At 39.7% G+C, this 27,930-nt stretch overlaps 1 protein-coding gene across 1 annotated transcript in view; it reads left to right on the top strand.

Annotated features, from left to right (window-relative positions):
- LOC145396985 (ionotropic receptor 93a-like) overlaps nt 1-27,930 on the top strand; it is a 247,572-nt gene that overhangs the window by 16,670 nt on the left and 202,972 nt on the right. The window lies entirely within an intron of this gene.

Raw genomic sequence — 27,930 nt, 5'->3', positions numbered from 1 at the left:
AGTTCGTCTTCCCATTCGTTCGTTCACTTGTTCTCCAAAGGCCACACATATGGAAAAATTTTTATGATTAACTTGTCAAATCAGTCCTCTCAATATGACAGCATGTCTCGTCGTAGTGGTCAACATTCACAAATCACTTCCAGCGTCGCAGTAACCCCCAATGGACCAGGGCATAGAGGAAACTTCTTTATGTTCAGGTGTATATGCATAAAATTATTTTCATTGGAAAGGGCGTTCACCATGCAGAAGTTTGTCTCTATCCAAATTTTTATACAACCTGCTGAAACTAGGCAAAGTGCAAAAGTAAATGAATAAATAAACAAATGCGCGCATATTTTCATACTTCATTAAGTGGTGGAACTAAGAAGGGAGGTATGTAAGCAGGGAGGTAATTATGTAGGTAGTTGGATAGGTAGGTAGACTGCTAGGAAGACAGGGAAGTAGGAAGGTACGTAGTAAAGGAAGGAGGTAGACAGGAATGTTTATAGGTAAGTAGGCATGCAGCTAAGTGGAAGAGAAAAAGGTAAATAGGTAGGTAGGTTGGTAGGTAGGAAATAGGTAGGTAGGCAAAAGGTAGGTAGATAGACAGGGACGTAGTTAGGAAGGAAGGTACAGGTAGGTAGGAAGGCAGATAAGTAGGGGAGAAGAGGAAAGTAGGTAGGCAGAGCGATAGATAGGTAGGGATGGAAGGAGTGAGAAAGGTAGGGAAGTAAGTAGGTACAGTAAGAAGTAATAGATAGGCACGTACAGTAGGAATGGAGGCATGTAGTTATGTGATTTGGTAAGCATTGAGGCAAAAAGGAAAGAGGGTGTAGGCAGGCAGGGAGGTAGATCATGAGGTTTGACAGATGGGGAGGCAGAAGGTACAGCTGGGCAAGTAGAAAGTGTGAAAAAAAAGGGGGTATATGGAGACATCTGGCAGTGCCCTGTGGCAATCCCTCGTATTTTTATGAATGAATCACTCAGAACCTAGTGCCTGTGTTCGGTGGAACGTGATTGGCTGAACTTTTGAGAAGTGGTGAAGTAAATATTCTCTTCATGTAAAGCGTAAATGGAAGTTAATAGCTAATAAGTGGTAGGAAACAATTTTTAGAGAATATTACAGTATTTAATGAACGAAAGTGGAGTATAATAATGAGCATTAGCAATCTGTAAAACCTAACTGGCATCACTGCACAGAAAAGCAGAACATCAGCTGGTAGTTTCGTTTATTCATGATCTTTCAAGCTGGTGAAACTAAGTCTAGCAACTCAGACAAATAGATGTTGACCACTAATGAAGAGAACCGGCAATGTTTTCTTTAACGAATTTAATACTGATATTATATTTCATCAATTTCTAGGGTTATTATGCTCTATAACACAATTGATGTCTATTAAAATGAGTAGGAAATAAATTAATATTAAATTATTTGTTACCTTATTACCTTTTATATTTCTTCTATATACTGTATAATATACTGATATAGGAAAAAGAGAAGACTGCGCTGGGTCAGAAGGACCTTGTAGTGCAAAGGAGGAGACAGGGAGGAGGGACAGCAAGCACGAGGGAAAAAGAAGGAAAGGAGGGACAGTTGAAGAGCTGAATAAAACAGGACTATTATCTGTTTGTCGTATATAGATCACACGTATTGTTTTTGAGAGAACGTTGCTTTAAATGTAAATGAATATTTGTCAGAGGAAATATACTTGTTGTAAATTATTATGATTCTGTTCTATGCCTACTAATGATGAGATGTATCATAGTCGAAACATTATCAACATTAGTGGCAAATATATATTAGCCAAAAACAAACCCTCATAATTTATTATCATGCCATCCCTGTGTTCATTTTCTCCACATTATTAACCCCTTAACCGCGGGGCGTCACTTTCGTGACGCTTGGGAGCAAGGGATCATACCGCGGGGCATCGCTTTTGTGATTCTGTGTTATTTTGAATTCACCCGGGCTTCCAAGTGGGGGCTTGTATCATCTATCAGTACTGACAATGTCCAACACTAGTCAGCACTCCTAATCTCATCTGTACTCCCATCCATTGTTGACAATTTAGCCATTTCTCCCCGTTCTTGACTCCCCTCCCTACCCCCCCTCCATTACCCTATCCTCTCGCCTGCCCGGCCATGCTACGCTAAGTAAATCTTCCCTGGAATTTTTCACTGATTTCATCCATTGAAATAAGCCCTATGTCGTATTCTTATACCAAATAATATATACAAGAAAGAAATAAGGTAAGTAAGAGTGCCATACACCTGGAATTGGCTAATTATCACCTGACAACACCTCACGTGCACTCGTTCGCTAATTTTCGCTGTTTTTTTCCCCTTGAAATATGCCGTATAATCTATTTTCGTAATAAATATACATGTAAGGAGGGAAGGGAGAAGCCTAAGTGATATTTACATTCACCTGGAACTACCTAATTTATAATGTATTGTCTAGATTTCCTGCCAATCATATCAGTGCTAGACAAAGCTGTTTCAAGATTTAACATTGGTAGCTCTGATTATATATCTCCTAAGTAGGCCTCTAATCTATTTTCGTAATAAATATACATGTAAGGAGGGAAGGGAGAAGCCTAAGTGATATTTACATTCACCTGGAACTACCAAATTTATAATGTATTGTCTAGATTTCCTGCCAATCATATCAGTGCTAGACTTAGCTGTTTCAAGAAGTAATATTGGTAACTCTGAATAACCCCTAAAAAGGCCTCTAGGCTGGCTGGCCCTGCGTTATCTGTGTACTCTCATCTTCCGAAGTGAGAGGACGTATGTTTCATCTTGCTGACTTCAAGGCCTTTTTTCACCCCCATGTAAATGGCTCTGTGACCTTTACCCCCTACTAAACCTCGTGTGGAAAGAGGTAAAGGGCTGACAATTGATAAAAGAGTGACTACGATCTTTCTATTGAGTAAAACAGTGCAAGTGGAATTTTGTAAATAATGTGTAAATAAGGTGTAAACAGCAAGTGAAAGTAATGAATGTAAATATATGTGAACAATGGAAAATAGTTTTATAAGTTATTTCAAGTGACAGTGCACAACACAGTGTAAATAAAATAGAAATGTAAATAACGTAAATAAAATAGAGAACGTAAATAGAAATGTAAATGAGTAGTATTATAAGAATACGAGTATATACCCTAGGAGTAATGAAAGTGAAAGTTTCACTCTAGCATGTCTGAATGCTATGAGTTATGAGAGTGAAGATGAAAGTGACATTCACTCTCAATGCCAGTATACAGGACGAGAAAGTGAATGCTACGTATTTTACTGAAAGAAATTGAATCCCTACAGTGACAATAAACTAATACTACTGAAGGAAACTTATGGATAAAGACTGTAGATATATATAAGTGTTATATAGTAATAGAAATATAAAGTGTGAGGGGTTTTATGAATAATAAATGACAGACTACCAAGAGCGAACTAGTGCCAGTGCAACGATCAGACGCGCTCGTAATTTCCATTGCTTTCACAATGTTTTTCTTTTTTTTGAGTATGGATCCCAAACTACTTGAAAATTGTAGAATAGTGTTTATAGTGTTTGTATCTGGCTGTGGTAATCATATTACGGGTTGTCGGGAAGTGTAAAGTGGAGACTTCGTTACCCTACTTCAGAGGTCTACACAAGTCCTACGGTAACGACGAAGGCTCAACAATCATTCCAGGAGAAAGCTGAAGGTATGTTTCATAAGCATATGTAATTTTATTATTCTAGGACTAATAACTGATTTTTGGCAAATATTTTTTGAGAGTCTGTCGGAGCCCAAATAACCCCGCGGCACACGCAAGTCATTGGTAAACAAGCCCGCGGTGTAGGGGTTAAACATGTCCCATTCAATGATTGCTATGATTTTTCTTGGAATAGATAAAAGGAGGTAAAACTGTTGTGAGATACGTGTTGGAATCAGTGCCTTGCTCATCTCACAGCTATGTTGCACATGGTAAACATCCTGGCAATTGACAGTGAATGTCTGAAGGTGATACACATATAAATTATGCAACATACCAAACAAAGCACATGATGTTAAAGCCCTGTCCGCAGGCATGAGTGGTAAGCCTGTTATCGAACACTTTGTGGCAACTTTGATGGGCAAACCAGCGGACAGCCAGTGACCGTAGTTGCGTGAAATCACCGGACACTTCCTGGTGGTTTGTCAATGGGCATGGGCCGACAACCCTGCCATCCCCCAAAAGTTGGCTCTTTAACCAGATTGTTTTTCTGCACTCTCTCCTTTATTTAATATTTTACAATTGCAACAATTAATGTACTATTCTAAGCTATTGCTTTTTCTTTTCCACTGTGTTCCACATGGTGATATGACACTCAAGCACTGCTGACCACCTACAGACAACTGGCCGACTTTACTACTTGACCTGTTATTCAGCAGTGTTGACATCACAGTCATGCCAGACAGAGTGTGCTCTCATTGAGCACAGTCTGCCAGCCACTGCCCGATAGTGTGGAGGGCTTAACAACCTTAACCTCCTCGTGCAAGATGACGCAATACGAGTCAAAGTCCTTGCAGTCTGAAGAGTAACCGATAACGCACTATTACACAGTTTCCCTATAACTGATCATAGAAAATTTTCCTGTGGCTGAAAGTGCATCAAATTTTGATGAGTCATAGGTTAGGGTGGCCAGGTTTGAGGGAAATATATGGCAGCACTCAAAAGCCTGTCACAAGGACAAGCGGCCTCTTATTAGCTCAATCTCCTCTCGGCAGTCAGGCGAGGAGGGTGTGCTAGAGTGCAATCGGCCATTTTATTCCTCGTTTTCTATTGTGTTACCCATCCGTACCTTACGTATATTATATCGATAGCATTTTATTGTGCAGTGCGTCTGTGAAGAAGGTGTATAAGTGTTTTTCGTATATTTTCAGAGAAATCCAAATTTCAAATCTATAACCGCTTGTGACAGTTCCCTTTCAATACTGAAAGTAGCCACGATGGCAAGGAAAGGGTTATCTGAGGAGGAGTGCCTGAAATATCTCTTTAATAAAATCAAAAGTGAGGAGGACATAGACAAAGAATCTGGGGGAGTGTTTTTGAGAGTGACTGGGATGAGGAGGAGAGAGAGAGTGAGGCGATGTGATAAACTTCCCTCTGCCCTCCGCAGTCAAGGCCATCTTCATTATCACCACCACTCCACTGGTACCACCACTGATACCACTATCAACATCATAGCGGAGAAAGCTGCTTCTTATTGCCACCTCAAATACACACACACACACACACACACACACACACACACACACACATAATCACACACACATAAGCTGTGATCATACCATTCCTCCTCGCTGCCACTCCATCTCTACATTCCAGAAGCATTACAACACTGCTAGAGGATATACCAGTAAGTAACCAGATTACTTGTTTCGTTTTTATACTATGTATTATAAGGTATAAAATGTGTGTGTTTACTAGATATTCTCATAGGGAACATTGGTGCATTTCATTGTTTTTCTTTCAGGCATTTTACTAAAAAAGTATGGGTTGCATCAAAAATCCAAAGAAAGCATGTGCAAGCTGATTTTAGCATACTTTTGTAATGCCAAATAACCTATATGTCAAATTATTATTTGGGGAAAATTTCTGAAACACAAACATATGGGCACGAGCTTACGTGCTGTTACCACGCACAACCCATCCTGTTTTTTTCAAAATTCATTTTCTCAATAACAATAAGGGTTATAACAATGTCTTTTATATCTTGGGCTTCCTTAACCTTTGGGCTACAAAACTAGAAATAATTTACATATATGTTTGTTACAGTGTCAATAATAAGATACTATATGATAAACAAATGAGACTTTTTTAGGTGATTTTTTTTTTTCAATTTACTCGAAATCTGTTGGGCATATCAAATCGCCATGGGGCTCATTAGAAAGCTCGTGAAATTCTACATAAAGACATGTACTTTGCAACTGCATGTCCCGGGAAAAATTTTGTGCAGTGATGTTGGGAAGTCATTAGAAGCTAGTTTTTTCCTAAATAAGATTTATTCTCACTTCATTTCTGTACGTTACCTAGTCCCTGTTTGATGTTACAAAACGATGTTGTATGCACCTTAAGGACATGAAAGTAATTAAGTGGAGCTGCTAGGAAAAATTTTAAGGTAACCATCTCATAATGCTGTATATGAATGTTACTAATTATCTGACTATACTTTTGCATTTCCAATGCAATGTATTTATACTGAGATGACCCCTGTAGGGGGATACTGCCTGCAGAAATACAGGCAATAGTTAAAGGGTTTTGACGCCCCTTCGGTTCCTACTCAATCCATTTCAGCTTCTCAGCTGTCCCTCCATTCCTTCTTTTACCTTCGTTCTTGCTGTCTCTTCTCTATCTCTATTGGGGCAGGATGGCTCAGTGGTAGAGCGTCGGACTGGGGACCTGGGGGATGGTGAGTTTGAGCCACGCCTGGTAGCTGCCATGCCGGGAAGGGTAGCACCCTCCTGTCACCTAGCAGGGCTATATGATCTAATAAGGTCTTGCTCGGGGGAACATTTCCTTTACTCTTTCCTTTCTATCTCCTCCTTTGCATTACAAGGTCCTTCTGAACCAGCGCAGTCTTCTGTCTTCCAATGTCAATATATTATACAGTATTTTGAAGCTATATAAAGGTAAAAAGGCAAAATATAAATTAGTATTAATTCACTCCCTATGCATTTAATTAGACATCATGTGTCATAAAGTGTAATAACCCTAGAAATTGATGAAATATAATAGCAGTATTAGATTCGTTAAAGAAAGCATTGCCGGTTCTCTTTATTAGTGGTCAACATCTATTAGTCTGAGTCGCCAGACTTCGTTTCAGCAGCTTGAAAGATCATGGATAAATGAAACTACCAGCTGACGTGTTGCTCCTCTGTGCAATGTTGCCAGATAGGTTTACAGATTGCTAAGTCATTACTCTCTTATAATCACTTTCGTTCATGAAGTACTGTAGTTTTCTCAAAAAATTGTTTCCTACCACTTATTTGCTATTAAATTTTCTTTACATATAATATGATGAGAATATCTGCTTCACCACCACTCAAAAATTCAGCCAATCACGTTCCACCTGACACAGGCTAAGGATCTGAGTGATTCATTCACAAAGATATGTGGGCTTACTACAGGGAACTGCCAGATGTCTCCATTACCCAAATATTTTTTTCGCACTTTCTACTTGCTCAACTGTACAATAAATAGGAAGGTGTGTAGGTAGGAATGAAGGAAAAAATGACAAGAAGTGCATGTTAACCCGCCCCATCCCGACGTTTTCTGGGCAGTGGTACTCCCCAGTCCCGATATTTTTGGATCTGTTTTTTTTTTAGGCTCAAACATTCGCTTTTGGAGAGAAACATCGAAAATTCATAGAGAAATCACTCACCTGAGGTTTAAAATACTTGCAGGTACGAGTACCTCCTTACCTGACTGGGTTTTCTAACAGGCTGGCACCAAAGAAAACGAGTTCTATGGGAGGGTAACTATTTTATCCACTCATAAACAGTATTTATTTATTTACTTGGTACGAATATATATGTAGTACAAAAGTATATTGGTTTTCAAACGGTAATATAGGCATTATAAGCATTGTTTCACTCACTAACTCATCACCATTCATGACCTTTTTTTCCCACATTACCTGATCATCATTTCTGACTGTTTCTTCCTCTAATGCTATGTAAACTTTGTCCTCCACATTGTCATCGATTGGGGAATCACTCTGGCCCTGAATGTCTTTATTGGCCAAGCCCGTGTATACGTGCCAAAAATCACTTGCGAAATCACTTGCGAAAATTGAAAATTGTGCAAATTAGGGACCTTGCAATGTTGCCACATTAATTTACGTCTCCGGGATATGAGTGCACATCAAGTGAGGACGTGACTTCAAGTCTCCAGGACGGGGCGGATTAAATGTGTATAATGGTCAATTTGCTCTTTAACACCTTCCAGTAAAAGGCTCTCATGCTCTAACAGTGACTGCAAAACCTGATCTCAGCATATAACAAAGAATCCACTGCACACAGCAAGGATCATACGAGACCTTGCCTTCAGTATCCCAGCGTAGCAGCATTGTATGATGATGATGAATTCAGAAAGAGTAGGGTGGTGACATGCCACATTTCAAGATTTTGTATCTAAAACCAAGGACCTATATAATGTAATGAAATTTGTCCTATTTGCAGTCTAGATCTTGTACAATAGCCCTAATCTTTTATTTTAATTACAAAAGAGGGGAAGGAAAAACAAATGAATAATAAAGAAAATAATCCTTACACCAGATTACTGGCATCCTCCATTCATAAAATATCTGTAACAGTTGGACTTGAACAGCTGTAGCTTGAAGTTTGGTGGGAAACAAACTCCGGGGAAGCGAGTTCCAGGGAGATGCAGTTCGGGAAATAAAAGAATTCTGAAAGCCAGAAGTTCTGCATTATGAATGTGTGACATTCCAGTCATGAGCACTACCAGATGCCCATGTAGCACGAGGGAAGACATGGAGAGGTGGCACAAGGAACACAACTTCCCCTGAGCATTTGCCATAAAAAATATCTGTAAAATAATGCAAGGGAGGCAACATTCCTTCTTACTTGTAGGGGAGGTAGCAGGGTCATTAGTAATTCCAACAGCTTTGTTCTGAATTTTGTCTGGTTGTTTTAATGTAACCTCTCCACATCCATTCCACAAGGGTGAGCAATATTGTAGCTGAGAGTGCACATGACTCTGATAAATTATAGCTAACTGCTCGTCAGAGAAGACGTTACGGACTCTATACAATAATCCAAGTTTCATTGAGGCAGTTTTAGCAAGTGATCTGACATAAGAGGTCCAGCTGAGGGCACTGTTAAGTGAGACACTGAGAATTTCAATACTTTTGGAGATGGGAATATTAGTGGCACTGAATTTACGAGCCTGGCAATATCTGTTTATTAGTAAATTGTATATATTTGGTTTTGCTAGAATTAAATGAGGCAAGGTTGTTTTCATTGATCTTAGATACATCTCTATTTATAGAGATGGCTGTACTGAGTTGAGAGCTAGAGATATAAGACTTTGTAAATGGGTGTTCGAGTGTGAATGAACTATGAAGTGTTGAGTCATCTGCATATGAATGGATGGGGTTGTGGGAGACAAGAAAGAGGTCATTAATATGAACCAGGAACAGGATTAGCGCCAGAACATATCCCTGTGGCATGCCAGCATTATTTGAGTGGAAACTGGAATATAAATCATGTACTTTTACTCTTATTTTTCTGTCGCTGAGATATGAGGAAAGCAGACGAACAAAATATGTTAGTCCATAGCAAGGGAGTTTGGACAGCAGGGAATGGTGACACACTCTGTTGAAAGCTTTAGAAATATCAAGAGTTACTGCATGAGTTTCTCCATGTTGGTCAATTGATTGATGGATGGTATGACACATGAGATTCAGTACAGTATGTCAACGGTGGAACTTTCGTGGCAAAAATCATATTGTCTTTCACTAGTTAAGTTGTTGGCTTCAAGATGTTTAACTATGTGCTTTTTACTTAAAATTTCAAATACTTTACCAAAAGAAAATGTGACAGCTATTGGTCTGTAATCAGAGGGGTCAGAGGAACTTCTTTTCTTTGGAATTCGGTGGATATTGGCTTCTTTCCAATAATTAGGGAATGAAGAAATACATATTCGTAGACTGAATAATTTAGCTAGAACAGAGGCATGTTCTGGGGAATACTTTTTCAAAACAATTGGAGGAATTCCATCTGGGCCTAGAGCATTTTGGTTGGTAAATTGTCTAGGATGGATTTTACATATCTAGTGATCTTGTCTGTATTTTAAGTGGAACAGTTTTGGGAAAGTGAAGTTATAGTACTGAGACGTTCTGGCTGACTTCCTCTATGGTAGAGTTTCTGGCAAACGTACTGGCAAAAGTATTCGCTCTCCCACACAGGTTATTTGTAACGTTGCCATCTGAAGAATTTAGTGGGGGAATGGATGATGACTTGTTAAAGTTATTATTTTAGAACTGAGAGTTGACCAGAAATTCTATTGTCGTTAGGGCTGTCAAATAGTTTTGATGCTTAATTTTGAAGAAAGTTTGATTTAGAGATTTATTACAGATTTTGCATGGTTTCTAGCAATTTTAAATTGACAATGATTCAGATGTTTTTTTTTTTTTTTTTAAATAAGAGATAATACTAATGACTTTTGGCCTGTTGCTCTGGTATAGTAGCTATCAAACCATTTTGGAGAGTTCAATCTTTTGGTGAACTGTTGACAAGGTATGAATAAATCCATACCAGCTAGTACTGCCATTAATGTGGGACTGGGTAGAACTGACATGACTAGAGAAGAAAGACTGCCATGGAATGTCAGCAAGATAATTTCCAAATCCATCCCAGCTTGCCCTATCAAAGTGCCATCGAGTCACCATGACATGTTCAGAATGGGCAGCTTTGGGGCTTTGATGAGACTGTGGTCAGAGGATCCAAGTGGTGACAGTACTTCTGTCCTGTACTGATCTGGATTATCTGTCAGAAATAGATCCAAGAGATGGGCATTATGGTCAGGATTATCTGGTATTCTGGTTGACAGCTTTACCAACTGCATGAGATTAAATGATTCTGCAAACAGCTCGCACTCTAGACCAGCATCGTCAGTCCTGGCAAAGAGCAATAACCATTCAACATTATGTACGTAAAAATCACCCAAAATGGTAATTTCAGTGCTAAGGGCAAGGTTAAGGTTACTCAACTGTGTGGATAAGGAGTCAAATACACTGGGTTCTGAAGCATTGTAGGAGTGACAGACTAAACAGATATATTTGGTAATATTTAGATAATTTAGTTTATACAGTAAGCAATCAAAATTAGTTGAGGTAAAGTTTAAAAGTGTCAACTGTATATTCATATTTGATATAACAAGTGCCACCCTTGTTACAAAAGTTTGTGAGGAGATGGTAACCAAGAAAACAATACTGGGATATTTTGGCAGAGAGAGAGATTTGTGGTTGTGAGGAACAGGGTCAGAGGGGATATGGACTGTAGGAAAAAATGAACTGAAGTCAGATTGGTGCTGAGGTCACGGATTTTGGTGAAGAATAAGGCTGCACTTGCTCCTCTCCGCTGACGAGCATGAATGGAATTTGCAACAGTTGCTGCCGGCATAGTCACTTGATGGCGGCCAGCAGTACCCTGTGCCACCAGTCTTGCCCTGCTGGTGGTAGCAATCCGAGATACCACCTCGTTTGCTAAAAATAACGCAGCAGCCATTGCTAAAGGGAGTGGGAATAGATGGTGTGATATCTTACGTGCTTATAGTGTGGTGTAGACAGTTGAAGGTTGAGGTATTAAGAGAGTATGCTGGCTTATTCTCTGTGTAAATGAAAGCACTGAAAATGTTCAGCAAAGGGAGCTGTTCAGGATCAAGTCCTGAGGGCTGGTGAAATGGGAGCTCCAGCTCTCCCTGTCACCAGCTTGCCATCCACCTCAGGAGTACAGCCCTGTTCGACTGGTGCTACTGTCTACTCCTTCAGTGGGTGGGTACATTGTGTTTAACATTACATTTTGTTACAGTATCTGGTATTTGTTTGATATGTTATAATCAGTGGGTGCTGATTCTAAATCGAAAGGAAGACAGACAGAAAATGTTAAGTATTTTTTGTTATCCAAAATGACTGCCATTGGCAATGGATAAAAACTAGATAGTAATGAACCACCGTCTGCCTGTATAAGGACATATCCAGCTACAGCTACTAGATGTGTGGATTTATTTTGATGAAACTTTGCAGGAAAACTCCCAGGGATCCAGATTTTATATATGCTTTTTTGTTCTTTGTTTCACAGTTCCTGATAATATTTCATTTACAAAATTATTTATCATATCACTCAACAGTTTGTTTTCTGTAACAAAGCCAGTGTAGCAAAGCCCATCATCTTCAAGCCTTACCACATAATAGTTTATTCATAAATAGTAAGTTCATCTTAACGCCTTTGTACACGATGATGCATTTGTCGTCATTAGGGTCTAGCTGCGAAATTGCATATTGACGCTTTTGGTGTCATTAAAGCAGGGAAGCTATGACGCCTCCAAAAATGACACCGATCAGCTGAAAACTTTTCCTCTGGCGAAAGATAAAAATCTTTCGTCAGAGGAAAAGTTTTCGGCTGATCGGTGTCATTTTTGGAGGCGTCATAGCTTCCCTGCTCCTCGTCAAAAGTAATGAGTTGGCAACTGTGGGTCCCAATACCAGCAAGAGAGCAGACAGGTTATTCAGCACCAAATGAGCTGTGAGTGGGAAAGGTACTGCATGGTTCTGTCCCTTTAAATTTCCACTCTTACCCCTGTCCTGGCCGTGCAACATATTTCACTGTACCAGTAGTGCTTGTGTATAGTGTTTGGGCACTTGTGATTAGATTTGGTGTTTGCAATAGGAAATTTGGTGTTTGTGAAGCATTCCTTGTCATTGACAGCCGTTGGCCCAACGAAGATTGTGCTACTGTTTCTAACCAACTACACTCCCTCTACTCTGCACCAAATGTGAGTATTTAGCTATAAAAGATAGTGACAGTGAATCATGTGAATAAAGTGTGCATATCTAGTGTACAAAGAATTGGTGAAATATGTTCAATAGCTTAGAGGAAGGCAGGAAACTGCCCTACAGTCATGACACGGCATTGGTACATTGTAGTTATTTGCTTTTTCCTCGAAAACTATGGGGCCTAGGATCACCCATTGGGCTCAAATGAAAGCCATTGAAATTCTGCATAGGATGATAAAATAAAAACTTAACAGTGGCGTGAAAAGTTTTTCGCTAAAGCTCCCTGAATAAAAAAATCTGTTGTCTGTCGAAAATGGGTTTTACCTTTTTGCTTATTACTCGAACACCATACCTCGTATCAAACTGGGACCTCTGGCACTCGAAAGCTAATAAAATTCTCTTTCCAATGATGTATAACATGTAGAGATTCATTAGTAAAGATTCTACTTATGATGTTGGGAAGTGATATGTATGCTCCTGAATGTTTATTCATACGGCCCTAACATACGTATAGTGTTTTTTTTGTGTGTGTGTTTTTTTTTGCTTATCGTATAGAACAAACATTGACGAATAGGAATATGTGGGTTTTGTGGCAAAATAACTGTGTTTGGGTGGTGAAAATAAGCCCAGAATACAAATTTTTGAAGCGTGTGGCGGGCGGGGGAGGAAGGGCGAAAAGCCAGCGCGTCATGTCCCAGAAAACTTATTAATCCCTACACCGTGGGGTTGTTTTTGCACTCCTTGCGTGTCCCGCGAGGATATTCGTGCTCCGGCAGACTTTTTAAAAATATTTGCCAAAAATCAGTTATTAGTCCTAGAATATTATAATTATAAATGCATATGGCACATACCTTCAGCTTTCGTCTGGGAGTTTGTTGAGCCTTCGTTGACAACCGTAGGACTTGTGGAGACTTCTGAAGTTGGGTAATGAAGTCTCCACTTTACTCTTCACGATACCCCATAATATGGTTACCACTGCCTGATATTATAACTACAAACACTATTCTATGAATTTCAAGTAGTTTGGAATACATATTCCCAAATAAAAACACTGTGAAAGCAATGTAAATTATGTGTGCATATGAGCTTTCATCCCGTGCTGGTTACCCGATGGTATTCTGAGGCGGAGCTGTCATTTATTATTTATAAACACACTTACACTTTATATTCCTAGTACTTTATTACACATATTATATATATATATATATATATATATATATATATATATATATATATATATATACAATATTCATCTATAAGTTTCTTTCAGTACTAGTAGTTTATTTTCATTCCAGGCATTCACTCTCTCGTACTGTATACTGGCGTAGAGGTCGAAGCTGTCACTTTCACTTTCAAACTTTCAGTATTCATACATACTAGAGCAAAACTTTCACTTTCACTTTCATTCTTCCTAGTATATATACTCGTATTCTTATATTACTACTTATTTACAAGTCTATTAACATTCTCTATTTTATTTACAGTATTTACATTTCTATTTTATTTGCACCATGTTATGCTCTGTCAATGTCAGTAACTTATAAAACTATTTTCCACTGTTCAGTTATATTTACATTCATTGCTTTCACTTGCTGTTTACACATTATTTACATTTCCACTGGCCCTGTTTTAGAGTCACCAGAAAGATCGTAATCACTATCCATCATTATCACTGATACATTAGCCAGTTCACGTTCCTCAGCAGAGTCACTTAGCCCTTTACCCCTACACACGAGGTTTAGTAGGGGTAGAGGTCACAGGTCCCTTTGCATGGGGATAAAAAGCGGCGGAATTGTACAGGCCCGAATCCGATGTGGTTCCACCTTGAAAGACGACAGTAAACTGAATGGAATGCTGTGGCCTAGGGGCAGTGAAGAGTTGCCAATGTCAGTGTGGTGACAGCTGCTAATATATACGCTATGAAATGATTGGCAGGAAATCTAGACAATACATAATAAATTAGGTAGTTCCAGGTGAATGTACATATCACTTAGGCTTCTCCCTACCTTTCCTATATATATTTTTATTATGATAACAGGTCATACGACATATTTCAAGGGGAAATAAACAAGGAAAATTAGCGAACGAGTGCACGTGAGGTGTTGCCAGGTGATAATTAGCCCATTCCAAATGTATGGAGTATCAATTACCTTTTCTCTTTCCTTTATATATTATTTTGTATAAGAATAGGGCAAAGGGTACATTTCAATGGATAAAATGAGTGGAAAAATCCGTCCAGGATATGTGTAGAGCAGCGCAGCTGGTCGGCGGGAGGAGAGGGTAATGGAGGGGAGGTAAGGAGGGAGGGAGTCAAGGACAGGAGAAAAATGGCTAAATTGTCAACAGTGGATGGGAGTACAGGTGACATTAGCAGAACTGAGTATAGCTGGACACTGGTAGTACTGATAGATGATACAAGCCACCACTGGAAAGCCCGGGCAAATTCAAAATAACACAGAATCACAAAAGTGACTCCCCACGGTATGATCCCTTGCTCCCGAGCATCACGTAAGTGACGCCCCATGGTATGATCCCTTGCCCCCGAGCATCATGAAATTGACGCCTCGTAGTTAAAGGGTTAACTTATCCTTGCACAAAAGGATTAAGATTCCAAAAAATAAGCACAGGGTCTTGGACCGAACAAAAAAACGAGACCACATGTGGCCTTACACGAGTAAATGTTAAATATTCAATGGTCCTGAGTATTTGATGGACCTTCCCTAGGAATGGATCATTGTCTGAGTCACTCATATTACCAAAGTGTGTCATTTTAACTTGCAGTTGTCAGTCCCGTGGCTCAATACTATTGCAGTTAACACTGCTGTCCAGTAATAAAAGATCTGTCATGTGAAAACTGTGTTCAGAGCTTGCAAATATATAAAGTATATAAAATGTATATTGTGTACTTTGCAGAAAATACGTCTAGAATGAGAAGAAATTGAACACTAATACAAATAATTTTTCTGCTTGTATACTTCTGGCATCCTACAGCAGGCAATTCATCTTTATCAGTATTACTACATATAGCATAATTTTGTTTTTAGTATAATTTGGTCAGATTTGGTGCCTGGCATTAATTCTAGCATAATGGATAATTTTAGCTTAATTTTAACATAATCTTCTAATGTCCAGAATCTAGTGTAGAAGTTTTTTTTTAGCAGACAACTGGATTACCAAAAAAGTAAATGTGTCGTTAGATCTAGTTACTTGTATTTTCACTTTTATTCAATGGAAAATACCCATATTTGGAATGACAACAAGCCCAAATTCCATAGGTATATTTACGATATTCTAGAGAATCAATGTTGAGGAAGAAAAGTAAAATTTGGAAAATAAGTGGAGATCTCTGATGTTAAGTGGTGAAAACGGAGATTCTCTCTCTCAGATAAGTAAGAAGTTCCTCTGCTCGAAAGTCAGAGCAGACAATACCCAATCCATTTCAGAGTTACTGAGGCACTGCAAACGATTCCATTTTCTAATGTTGATTGATGAAGCATGTTTTCCTTTGATAAAGCTGAAAAGCGCAACAGGCTAAAAAAAAAAAAAAAAAATGAACTAATCAGGTTAGAGGGGATGAGGTTGAGTAGTGAGCAATATTGGATCCAAGATAAACAATAATAAAACAACGGAGAAAGACTTGATAACCTGAATGAAACCATGAGTCATAGCTTATCAGGAAAGATTTCAGGGGTGGGCGTGGGGGGGGTCGTCTGCGCCCCCCCCCCTTACTTTCGGCAAACTAATGATAATGTGAAACAAGAGCAATGCTGTTTACCAAGTTATATGCACTATATATTTTACTACCTTTGCATTTTTTTTTTTAATGAGTGTGCCTCTGGGTAAAGGCCTCAGGGCCTATCACAAGGCCCAGTAGTCCTCCTACACACTTCCACATGTCACCACTTCGGTGCTAACACCCACCATCATACATGACTGGTGTACTGGTATTAGTGGGGGTATTTTTACATGTCAGCTGGTCTTCTGGCAGATTAGTAAAGTCTGTTTTTATGAAATTCAGATCCTTAACCTGTTCCGTGCCCCTACCGAGATTCGATCCTGTGTCCATTAAGGCTGCAGGCTGCCTCTCTACCGATTCAGTCACCGCTATTTGCCTGTATTATTGTATTCCTATTATTAAAACAGTTAAGTTAAAAGTGATTTTAAATATTTTGATTGTTTAAATGCATTAAGTATTAATTCCGTTAGGAATCACTCTCCCCTCTTCTAAAGTGCTGGATCCGGCCCTGATAACACAGTATATCTGGAAGAAATATAACTAACTACTGTTGGATGTAGAGCTATGGATATATGGGACAACTTATGCTTTATACACTGATGTATAGGAATTAATATGTCATAACGCAATATGTAATAGTTATAAGCGTATAATGGTTACAGGTATTGATATACGAGCCAATGCTATTAATATGCCTACTTCTATAAATATTGAAATTCCCTGTGATTCACTTAACAATACCCTCAGCTGGACCTGTCATGTTAGATCACTTGCTAAAACCGCTTCAAAGAAACTTCGATTATTGTACAGAGTCTGTAACTTCTTCACTGTGGAGCAGCTAGCTATAATTTACAAGAGTCATATGTGCTCTCATCTGGAATATTGCTCACCCTTGTAGAATGGATGTGGAGATGTGGCACTAAAACAACTAGACAAAATCCACAACAAGGCTGTTAGAATTATTAATAACTTTACAAGTGAACTACCTCCTCTTCAAGTAAGAAGGAATGTTGCCTCCTTTGCATTATTTTATAGATACTTTTATGGCAAATGCTCAGACGAAGTTGCATCCATTGTGCCACTTCTCCATGCCTTCCCCTGTGCTACACGGGCATTTGATAGCACTCATGACAGGACTGTCACACTGCCATATTGCAGAACTTCTGCCTATCAGAAGTCTATTCGTCCCCGAACTGCATCTCTTTGGAACTCGCTTCCCCAGAGTGGTTTCTCACAAAACTTCAACCTACGGCTCTTCAAGTCCAACTGTGATTTTTTGTGAATGAAGGACACTTGTGCTCTGGGGTATGGATTTTCTTTTTATTCATTTGTTTTTCCTATTACTGTTCTTAAAAAAAAAAAAAAAAGTAAAACGGAATAAGAGGCATGGAGAGAAGAACAAGAAATGAGTGAGAAGGCATTATAAACACCGGGAAGGAATTCAAAAATGTTATAGAACCGACTGTTGACTCTATAAGTATATGACTTACTTGTGCCAGATGGAAATTTTACTATACTCTTTTTACACTAACTTGGTCTAAAATTACCATGTCTGTATCTTGAATACTGAGTTGCAACAACTGATTAACTCTAGAATATGATGCTAAGCACAAATAAGTGCTGTGGAAAGAACGTAGAGCTGTGGCATTATCTTCTGCCACTCACCTCCATGAACCAACCTGCAAAAAGACGAAAATATGAGCCAGGATAGGATTAAAAGAGTATAATACTGTGAAATGAGATGCATTGTGTAGTAACTTAACTCCAGTCCCACATGTGCCTCTTTAACCAAGTTTCAGTTAAATTGCAAATATTCCCAGCTGAACCATGTGCTCCAACTTCCCTACTTAACTACACTGGAGAAATTGCATCAAAAGCTTTGTGAGAGAACAATGATGTATACTGTAATATATTTTTGGCTTCTGCCTTGTATACTTACGAGGACAATATACTAAAATTTGTTAGATAGGACAGATATATCACAACAAAGCTTTTTAGAACTGTTACATGATTAACATTCAACAGCTCACACATTCCGTAGCTGTGTTTTTTATCTGTATCTCCTTTCTTGTTTGTCTGAAAGTCATATTAATGTCTAATTTCCGAGCCTTCTTTATTTCCAAAAAGATTATTTACTACCCAGGGCGAACACACTGTCTAACAATAAGTCAGACAGTTATTTGCTCCCATAGTACAGTGTCATAATATATGAAAGCATCCCTAGTAACGGCCATGCCCTTTTGGCTCTCACTAACGATTCTCAGAAACGACTATAGACATCTTGACACAACACACACCATACTACCCTCCTACACCACTTCACACAAACTCACCCTCCCACACCATACTACATCAAGGATGTTAACAGAAGGGTCCTGAAACTCCCGCATCTAGAATCTTGGTACTTTTTCATATTTGATACTGCCAAACGATTTTTATTAGCCTTAGGATTACTGTATCTTAATGGGGAGGTATTTATATAGCCTTCATTAACACTGGCAGCATAACCTCAAAATAATTATTATCTGGAAATATCGCTTGCAGTGATCAAATAATTATCAGAATGAGGACGCTGCCTGGCATGTAGTATGTTGATTATTACCACATGATTTATAGCTACCACTCAGGTGCATGGCGCGACGATATTAGCATTTTTTTTTTTTTCAGTAAGTCGACGGAAAGCATTTTAAGAAAGAAAATAACCACTCTAACACATCCGAACTTGTAAGAAATGCTTACTTAAAAATTAAACTATGCATTGGAGTATCTGATCCAGAGAATGTTAGCAATTTCATAATAAGAGGTCATTCCTAGGTTGATTTAAATTTTTCCAGTGAAGTAATAATAATTAAAAAAAAAAAAAAAAAAACGTAACCAGTTTCAATGAGGTAAATGAAGCTGAGCAGTGGCTAACAGTTTATGGAGTCATACATGATACTAGAAATGAAATATAAAACAGCATATAGCAGACTAATGCTCACGTTTTGATCGAATGGAAGTATAATGCATGATATCCATACGGCTCTTCAGAGTTGTAATGAAAAAGGTGTGTATGGCGATGTCTGCAGCACCACTCCCAAGCATGCCAACTATCCCAGTCCAGGTTCCATCTGGCTGACGAGCCCCCCACTGCTTCCCTACAGGATGCAGACATCCATAATATAGCACCAGTACTTTCTGTAATATTGATTTTAAATTTTTACTTTGACAAACGTGGTTGAATAAAAGGCTCTGTAATTTTTTGTGACAACAATACTGGTGGCAAAGAATTGAACCACGAATGATTAGCGTGTACACAAATATTTACCTTAATTCTTACGTCCTTGTAGCTAATAATCTAACAATGAGGCATTCATAACGGTACTTTGCATCTTCTAAGAGATGTAAGAGATGATAGTATGCATACTAAATCTCTCTATCTATATTCCGAAGCTGCCTTCTCCAAGGAAAGGGAGGTAGCCAAGACAGGACGGCACATTCCCAATTTATTCATCCATTCAAACACATTCATTCGCATCTTAGCCCTAGAGGGGAGAAAGGACAGATCCTCACCGCACCACATCGCACGAGGGTCAACTGCGCAGTGCAGTCAGTGACATCCACAGCAGGGCCCGACAGCAGAGCTGGTTTACCCCTGCCACATCATAATAGACACATCCCCTTAACCGCATCTGACCTGATCAGCTGATCAGACCAAATGCGGGAGAATATCCCCTCAGGGCAGTGTCATTATTTATTCATTCACAATTTCTCTCCATTTATTTCCATCACACACAGCCACTCTTCCTTGCTCAACAGACATCCCTCTCGCATCCAACGCTATCTTCACACTGTTTATCCATCCTATTCGTGGTCTTCCTCTCAGCCTTACACCTCTTATATCAGATCTAGTTATCTTTCTCACCAATCACTCATGATCCATTCTTTCCATATGGCCAAACCATTGCAACACCCTCTGCTCAACTCGATCAGCCATCTTGCGAACAACTCCAGTTCTTCTTCGCACTTCATCATTTCTCACTCGATCCGTACGCGTCACTCCATACATACTCCTGAGACACCTCATCTCCATTACATTCGAACTTTTCCCCTCTGCTACACCCATATTCCATGTTTCAGCCCCATATAATGCAGTTGGTACCACAACACCCTCATATAGCCATCTCTTTACATCCATTCTAAGCGAAAGACATGTAAACACTTTTTTCATTCCCCCCAGCGCCTTTCCTACTTCATTCATTCTAAACTTCACTTCTGCATCTATTCTTCCATCCAGAGCAACATGTGACCCTAAATACTTAGAACACTCTACCTCCTCAAGCAACTCGCCATTCAGAACTGTAATCATCCTCCTACCATCTACTGACCTCGTACACTTCATCACTTTACTCTTATTCTTATTTACATTCAATTTCCTCCTTTCACACACCCTTCCAAACTCCTCTACCAACTGTCTCAATCTCTCCTCTGAATCAGCCACCAGTGCAGTATCATCTGCAAACAGCAGCTGCTTCAGATTCCACTTTCTACCATCAACATTCACCAGACTCAGACCTCCAACGAAAACTCTTGCATTCGTCTCCCTTACTACACCATCCATACAAATATTAAACAACCAAGGCGACATCACACATGCCTGCCACAGAACCACTCTCACGGGAAACCAATCACTCACTGTATTTCCGACTCTTACACACGCCCTACTATTTACATAAAAACTTTTCACCCGTCTTAGTAACCTACCATCAAGTCCACACAATCTTACAACAGTCCACAAAGCATCCCTATCAGTTCTATCATATGCTTTCTTTATCCATGAACGCCCAAAACACATCCTTGCCTTTCACTAATACATTTCACACACTTGTCTCACAGCAAACACCTGATCCACGCACCCCCTCCCTCTCCTAAAGCCACACTGCTCATAACCAATCACTCCCTCTGTACCCTCTCTAACTCTCTTAATTAACACTTTACCATTCACCTTACCTTCAACACTCAAAAGACTTATACCCCTAAAGCTAGTACATTCATACTTATCACCCTTGCATTTATACAACGAGACCACACAAGCACTTGCCCAGTCAACTGGCACCATACCTTTCACAAAGTACACATTCAACAATATTACTAACCAGTCAACAATAGTCACTCCACCACCCTTCAGGCATTCCACAGCACGCCCATCCATACCCGTGGTTTTCTCTGTTTTCATCTCCTTTACTGCCTCTTGCACTTCCCCCCCTCGTGATCAAACAATCATTCAACTCTCCCAACACAATTATTCCTTGCACCCTTCCATCCACCACAATCTCAGCCTCCCTTTCTTCCTCTACATTTAACAATCTTTCAAAATACTCTGTCCATCTCTTCCTTACTGCATCCATCTCAGTTAACATCCTTCCATCCTCTGCTTTTAGTCACTCTTCCTTCCCAGGCTCTCTCTTTCGCACCTTTTTCACCTCCTTCCAAAACATTTTCTTATTCTGTTGAAAATTCCCAGTCAGCCACCTACCCAACCTCTCATCTGCTGCCACTTTAGCATCACGCACAGCCCTTCTCACCCTATTCCTCTTTTCCTTATACCTCTCATATGACACCTCATCCTTTCTCTGCAGCCACACTTCATATGCACGTGTCTTCTCAGCCACAGCCATACTTACTTCCTCGCACCACCACTCACTTCCTTTTCTTACACAACCACCCACTCGTCTCACACCACACACCTCTTCCGAATGCCCCACCACACCACACTTAAACAACTGCCATTCCTCCTTCACACTGCCATTTTCCTGATCTTTCACTGTGTTCCACTCAACTTTCAATTTCTCCTGATACTCTATCATTTTCTCTCTATTATCCAACTCACCCACTTTCAGAATCTCCCTGCCACACCTAACTCTCCTAGTTCTCACCCATCTCTTTCCTGCTCTTAACTTTCCCTCCACCAGGTAGTGGTCAGACATGCCTCCACCCTCCCCTCTTAGAACTCTCACATCCAACAATCTTCGTATTACATTCCTAGACACAACCACATAGTCCATCAACGCTCTATCAACAACCCTTCCACCCTCCTGTCTCACCCATGTATACTTATAAATATCTTTCTTCTCAAACAGTGTATTTCCAATCACCATCTCTCGCTCAACGCACATTCCTATCATTCGTTCCCCATTTGCATTTCTTCCAGGCACACCATGCATGCCAACTACACCTTCAACTCCTACATTTCCCACTCTAGCATTCAGATCTCCCATCATTACCAGATTAACATTCGCTCCAAAATTCTGCAGACACTCATCAACATCATCCCAGAAAGACTCCTTCTCTTCTTCATCCTTTTCACTACCATGCCCATATGCACTCACAAACACCCACAACTCGCATTCAAATTTCACATTCACCCACATCAGTCTTGATGACACCTCCTTCCATTCAGTCACACACTGCTGTACTTCCAGACTCACTAAGAAGGCCACACCTTCTCTTGCCCTCCCTCTATCAACACCTGACAATCTTCCATTCACACTTCCAAAAATAGACTCACCCTTCCCGTTCATCTTCGTTTCACTCAAAGCTAACACATCCAACTTTCTTCTCACAAACATTCTCCCAATCTCCTCCCTTTTAGCCTCAATCGTACTACATCCACGCACATTCATAGACCCAATCTTCAGGGTACAAGGATAACTCCATCCCCCATCCCTTTCTCTGGCCTGCCTCATTTTAGGAACTAAAAAACAGAGGAGGGGATCCCTAGTCCCCTCACCCAGCCCCTTTTAGTCGCCTTTTACGACACACACGGAATACGGTGGCAGTATTCTTCCTAACACAACCTGGCCACAGAGTAGTAGTACCACTCCTTAGTGTGGCCAGATTGTGTTCCCCCCCCCCACAGGGGGGGTACACAATCTATAACTTAGTACACCATTAAGGTATTGTTATGAGACAGAAAACTCGGTGGCAACTTCCATGTTTTATTCAGCACATTACAAACTACCCATTCCTGTAAGAGAAACAAAATAGTGCATATACATAAGTCAGAAGAAAACATTACCTATGACAAAAGAAACACTACGTAATATGCAATAATATGCAAACCCTAAATAATCAGGTATGTATGCATGTTTACATAGGGGAACATAAGCAACATTTAATGAAAATAATACCTACATGCCATAAGGCAGCCAAAAGTATTACAGAACTCCATCCTATGACAGTGGAATTCTGGACTCAAGCGTAAACATAAGGAACAATCGAGATGTGAAATGCGCCAGTCACAGTGTTACCAATAATAGTCAATAATATTACATTCTCCCCTCCTAGAAATTATAAACAGACAATGGACATGTAATTTCACAGAAAAGCATTCATCATGATACATAGTGTAGGTTCAAAATGATACTATATCTTCTACACTATACAAACTAAAGAACTCAGTCCCATCCATAATGATCAGGGGCCCTTAACACACGGGTAGACCTCCTTAATTCAGTGGGTGTGATAGAGCATGATTCAGGGTTATCGTTGGACAACTTTGTATCTTGAGGTTTGGGGGTGTTTGGGGACCTTGTTACATTTTTTATTTTGGGTGAATCTGAAGACCTAGTTACATTTTGCACACCTACATTTTCCTACATAGGAATTACTGGACTCTCTGGACACCGAGCCAAGTCACGAACAGATACTGTTGATTCACGACCATCTGAATACCTAACGCTGGCATACATTGGGTTCACATCAACAAGTTCAAGTCGATCCACTAATGGCCCATGCTTGCTAGATCGAGGATGCCGTCGCAGTAGCACTGGTCCCAGAGACAAAAGCCATTATGAATGAACTTCCATGACTGGAGCGTCATTGCAAACCAAAGAAGCGTTCATGAGGGGTTTCATTAGTTGCAGTACATAAGAGATCTTACTGAATGCAATACCTCTGGAAGTACCACTTCCCAGTGTTGTTTTCCCCAGCCATGAGTCTGAAGTGATAGACAAATGGCTTTCCAAATAATGCCATTATATCGTTCTACTTGGGTGTTGCCAGTGGGATGATAAGGGGTTGTTCTACTCATTGCAACACCCTTTTGAGAAAGGTACATCTTGAGTTCTTGGGACATGAAAGATGTACCTTGATCTGAGTGGATAAGACAGGGCATTCCACAAAGGCTAAATACTGCTTCAAGACATTAAATCACAGTTGCCGTATGCATATTTGGACACAGAAGTCGGAAATACAAAAGAGAACCGAGAGTATTCATCAACAATTGTGAGCATGTATTAATTACGTGTTGCATATGGCAAAGGTCCCTTAAAATCAATACTGAGGCGTTCCATTGGCTGAGTGGCTTTAATGAGTGTCCCTTCTGTTGGACGATAGAACTGTAGTTTTAGTTGTACACAGACTTTATAAGATGCACATGTCTTCTTTACATCCTCTGTGGAAGAGGAGGTTTCTCGATCGCACAAAGTGCAAAAGTCGAGTAACTCCAGGATGGGAAAGGCCCTCATGTATGTCTCTGAGGTTAGACACAGAAGAAACAGAACAGCAAGATGTTCGGGTCAAGGCATCTGGAACCACGTTCTCCTTACCAGGGTGGTACTGTATAGTATAGCTATAGGATGCTAGTTCCAACCTCCATTCTTGTATTTTGTTATTCTTAATCTTAATTCGTTTCCTGTTGTCCAACATAAACGCCAATGAGGGCTGATCAGTTATCAAGGTAAAATGCTGTCTAGCTAAGAAATGGTTCCACTTACGCACAGCTCAATAATGGCTGTAGCCTCCATCTCCACTGCCGGATAGTGCAGTTCACTACCTTAGAGGGTCCTAGACATGAAAGCTACTGGACGGCCACCTTGGTTCAAGGCTGCAGAGATGGCGACTTCGGAAGCATCACACTCCACAACAAACGGATGGCTCTTATCCACAGAGTATAGCGTAGCATCCATAAGTTGCTTATTCAAGAGGCTGAATGCTGCTAGTGCTGCTTCACTCAATGGGAAAGTCTTTGTATTTACCTAAGGTTAGATTTTATCAGAGAAATTTGAAATCCATTTAGCACAATAAGCAAACTACCCTAATGCTCTTCACAGTGACTTTACATTTGCAGGAGGTGGTAATTCTTGGAGTGGATGCAGTCTGTCAGGATCAGGCTTTATAATGTTATTCCCTACACAATACCCAAGGACATTAATTGTAGGTACAGACATGACTGATTTAGATTCATTAAGTGTTAATTTCCTGCTCTCAACAACTTACAAGAACTTCCAAACATTTTCATCATGCTCATCCGGAGTTGATCCAGCAACAGTAATGTTGCCCAGATATAGAAAAGTATCTTTTAGGTTTTCATCTTCCACTAGTTTGTCCATGACATGCTGAAGAGCAGCTACGCCATTTGTGACACAAAATTGGATCCTACAAAACTGATATAGTTTCACATCAGCCTGAAAAGCAGTAAATCTTTTCTCACACTCCTTAATCTTAATCTGGTGGTATGCACTCCTTAAATCAAATGTAGAAAAAACTTTGTAATTTGCAAGATCATGTACTATTTCCTCTATCCGGGGCAATGGATATGCATCTCGGTGTGTATACTGGTTGATGGTCTGATAGTAGTCAATACAAAGTCTCTTTTTGTGCCTGTTAAGTGGATCTTTCACTAAAACTACCTGTGCACACCATGGAGATAAACTCGGCTCAATGATACCTTCTGATAATAAATGGAGTACCTGTTCCTTGATGAAAAATGGTCATCCTTACTATAGTGTCTTGATATGACCACAATAGGTTTACATCCTTGAGGCAGATTTGGAAAAAGTGATGGTTCATCAATCATCGATGTTGCTAGTGCACAGAGTGAATCTGCATCAGTAACCTGAAGTTCAGGTTAATTTCCCCCATACTGAAAGTTTATACTCTTGTGCTGTTCCTGAATGTCATGACCAAAGAAAATATCACAACACAGTTCTTTTATAACTCCTAAATGAGTAGATGGATATTCTTGGCCATTGTGCATCAAATTTACTCTAACAAATCCAGGGGAACTTGCATTCAGTGATAATGACGTCATTGAAATCTCTTTACTTGCAGGACATATAGTCATATTTAGCTTTTGTATTTTTCTACCACTTATAAAGAACTACATGAATCGATCAAAGCATTCATTGAGTGCCCATTCACACTGACTTCAGTTGCTGCATGTGAAAGATTCTGAGGAAATGCAGCAGCAACCGTGAGAAGGGTAGGGTTATACAATGCAGCAGTAGTACCGGTACTCTCTAAAAGCTTTGATCTACAAACCTTTGCAAAATGACCTTTCTTGCCGCATTTATTATATGAAGCATCACGTGCAGGACAATTAACCCTAATGTGAAACAAATTACCACAAAAATAGCATTTCTTTCTGGAAGAATACGCAGCAGCTACAGTGGAGTCCCCAGAGGGTGCTCCTTCTGACTTTTCTACAACTAATTAATGCTGCTTTTCTCCTGATCAGGAACTACAGCCGTGGTATGGGCAACTGGGGAAGCATATGAGTCGGCATTACGCTGGACAAGATCTAAAGTACAAGCTTGACTGTATGCAGTTTCTAAATCCAAAGTCATATTCTCTAACAACCATTGATGGATAATAGGCGAGGCAGTACCATTAACTAAGGCATCACGAACTAACTTTTCACGATACCTTTCAGCAGTGAGAGTTTTGAAGTTACAGTTTTTACTAAGTTTGTGTAAATCACTTAAAAACTCATCAATCGGTTCACCTGATTCCTGTCGTCGTGTTGCCAAAAGATAGCTAGCAAAAATTTCATTTGGAAGTTTAACGTAAGCACTCTCTAATTTAGAAACAGCACTTTCATAAGTAGTACAGGCTTCAATAAGTTCATACACATTGTGGGACACACAGTTCACTAATGCTCTTAGTTTATCAGCTGCTGAGTCTCCACTCTCTTCAATGAAGTTGATAAATGTACGATGCCAATGTTTCCATTCCTTAGCTGCCGTGGGCAAATTGGGGTCAGTGTCCAAGCGAGAAAGCTTCAGCAGTTTGTCCATGATAACTTGCAATGTGCTGAATAATTTGTGATGAGACAGAGAACTCGGTGGCAACTTCCAAGTTTTATTCAGCACATTACCAAACCACCCATTCCTGTAACAGAAACAATATCCAATAGTACATATACATAAGTTAGAAGAAAACCTTACCTATAAGACAAGAAACACTACCTAATATACAGTAATAAGCAAACCTAAACTAACCAGGTATGTATACATGTTTACATAGGGGAACATAAACAACATATAATGAAAATAACATGCCATAAGGCAGCAACAAGTATTAGAGAACTCCATCCTATGACAGTGTAAGCTGGGCCCAGGCGTAAACATAAGAAACAACCGAGATGCGAGATGCGCCAGTCACAGTATTGCCAATAACAGTCAATAATATTACAGGTATACATAGGAAGCTTTCTCTGGCATGTTCCTTACCAAAAAAATGAACTAATATTAGTGATAGTGGTGGATGGAAATGAGGATCTGGGTATATGTGCCATATTTTGTGTGCCTCTCTCTCTCTCTCTCTCTCTCTCTCTCTCTCTCTCTCTCTCTCTCTCTCTCTCTTCTTTAAATAATGAATTTGTTAATCCCAAGGGGCGACATGCCAAGTAA

Source organism: Coenobita brevimanus, chromosome 40 (genome assembly GCF_032717465.1).
Source record: "Coenobita brevimanus isolate Jiangsu-jjx chromosome 40, ASM3271746v2, whole genome shotgun sequence".
NCBI lineage: Eukaryota > Metazoa > Arthropoda > Malacostraca > Decapoda > Coenobitidae > Coenobita > Coenobita brevimanus.
This window is presented reverse-complemented; position numbering and strand designations above follow the sequence as displayed.